Source organism: Oncorhynchus keta, unplaced genomic scaffold (genome assembly GCF_023373465.1).
Source record: "Oncorhynchus keta strain PuntledgeMale-10-30-2019 unplaced genomic scaffold, Oket_V2 Un_scaffold_515_pilon_pilon, whole genome shotgun sequence".
Taxonomy (NCBI): domain Eukaryota; kingdom Metazoa; phylum Chordata; class Actinopteri; order Salmoniformes; family Salmonidae; genus Oncorhynchus; species Oncorhynchus keta.
The window spans coordinates 2207501-2210000 of record NW_026290954.1 but is presented as its reverse complement, the minus strand read 5'-3'; positions in this window follow the sequence as shown (position 1 = coordinate 2210000).

The window sequence follows — 2500 nt, the reverse complement described above, 5'->3', positions numbered from 1 at the left end:
CCTGACCCCCCCCATGGAGGGAAAGCTGCTCCACAAAGGACTCTTTCACCAGCAGGGAGCCATGTGTCTAATGCCTGACCCCCCCCACCCCCCCATGGAGGGAAAGCTGCTCCACAAAGGACTCTTTCACCAGCAGGGAGCCATGTGTCTAATGCCTAACCCGCCCCATGGAGGGAAAGCTGCTCCACAAAGGACTCTTTCACCAGCAGGGAGCCATGTCTCTAATGCCTAACCCCCCATGGAGGGAAAGCTGCTCCACAAAGGACTCTTTCACCAGCAGGGAGCCATGTGTCTAATGCCTGACCCCCCCCCCCCATGGAGGGAAAGCTGCTTCACAAAGGACTCTTTCACCAGCAGGGAGCCATGTCTCTAATGCCTAACCCCCCCATGGAGGGAAAGCTGCTCCACCAAGGACTCTTTCACCAGCAGGGAGCCATGTCTCTAATGCCTGACCCCCGACCCCCCATGGAGGGAAAGCTGCTCCACAAAGGACTCTTTCACCAGCAGGGAGCCATGTGTCTAATGCCTAACCCCCCCCCCCCCCCCCACCCCCCCATGGAGGGAAAGCTGCTCCACAAAGGACTCTTTCACCAGCAGGGAGCCATGTGTCTAATGCCTGACCCCCCATGGAGGGAAAGCTGCTCCACAAAGGACTCTTTCACCAGCAGGGAGCCATGTGTCTAATGCCTAACCCCCCCCCCATGGAGGGAAAGCTGCTTCACAAAGGACTCTTTCACCAGCAGGGAGCCATGTCTCTAATGCCTAACCCCCCCCCCCATGGAGGGAAAGCTGCTCCACAAAGGACTCTTTCACCAGCAGGGAGCCATGTCTCTAATGCCTGACCCCCCGACCCCCCATGGAGGGAAAGCTGCTCCACAAAGGACTTTCACCAGCAGGGAGCCATGTCTCTAATGCCTGACCCCCCAACCCCCATGGAGGGAAAGCTGCTCCACAAAGGACTCTTTCACCAGCAGGGAGCCATGTGTCTAATGCCTAACCCCCCCCATGGAGGGAAAGCTGCTCCACAAAGGACTCTTTCACCAGCAGGGAGCCATGTGTCTAATGCCTGACCCCCATGGAGGGAAAGCTGCTCCACAAAGGACTCTTTCACCAGCAGGGAGCCATGTGTCTAATGCCTAACCCCCCTTGGAGGGAAAGCTGCTCCACAAAGGACTCTTTCACCAGCAGGGAGCCATGTGTCTAATGCCTGACCCCCCCATGGAGGGAAAGCTGCTCCACAAAGGACTCTTTCACCAGCAGGGAGCCATGTGTCTAATGCCTAACCCCCCCCATGGAGGGAAAGCTGCTCCACAAAGGACTCTTTCACCAGCAGGGAGCCATGTGTCTAATGCCTAACCCCCCCATGGAGGGAAAGCTGCTCCACAAAGGACTCTTTCACCAGCAGGGAGCCATGTCTCTAATGCCTGACCCCCCTTGGAGGGAAAGCTGCTCCACAAAGGACTCTTTCACCAGCAGGGAGCCATGTGTCTAATGCCTAACCCCCCTTGGAGGGAAAGCTGCTCCATAAAGGACTCTTTCACCAGCAGGGAGCCATGTGTCTGAAGCCTGACCCCCCACCCACCCCCTGCACCTCCGCCACTTCACAACCGTCTTCTCCAACATCCAGGCTGGCCAGGAAGCCAGCGGCAGGAAAGTTACGTACACCCAGTCAGGGATTCCTCTAGTCCTCCAGAACACACACACCTCAGAGAGAACATAGGCCCCACGAGAGAGGGAGGCTACAGATCCACCCAGCTTTAAAGCCTCAGTCTAATGAGATATACAGTCAGGTCCGTAATAATTTCTTCTGTTTTCCAACACCAAACCCACCACTGGTGCGCGTGGCCAAAGAGCTCTATTTTCATACGACATACGACTATAACACCAGTTCCAAACCAATTGCCATGAATCAAAGCCCAGCGCGCTGCCGTGGTCAGATGACAAATAGAGCTGCTCTCTTCTGTAAACTATGGTGGTGGATCTTTCCACTGGTCCTGGGGTCCATGTTAAGGTCAACGGCATCACGAACGTTACCAAGTACCAGGATGTTTAACCAAAAAAACTGTTTGCCTCTGCCAGGAGGCTGACACTTGGCCTCAAGTGGATCTTCCAGCAAGACAATACACCCGAGAAAAATCCACAAATAAATTGTTAATTTACCACAAAATCAGCATTTTACGATGGCCTTTTCAGTCTCTGGACTTGAACCCTGTTATTTGAAGAACATTTGAATCCTTTTTCATTTCGGAAGTTACGATCTGGCAGAGTAAGCTGATTCAGGACCTGTGTTTTAAGAGTAGATAGAGATAGGAAGTGGCAACTGTGTCTCTGTGTACACTGCTCTGAGGTCAGTTACGGGCCAGGGTAATTCATAACAAGGATGAGCTCACTGCGAGAAGTAAAATGACGCCCAGGCGAGATAAATAAACACACAGGCCCCGTTAGCACCGCCCAGGTGGTGTGACGGTCTCTCTCTCCAACTTCCTGCTGCCCCCAGACA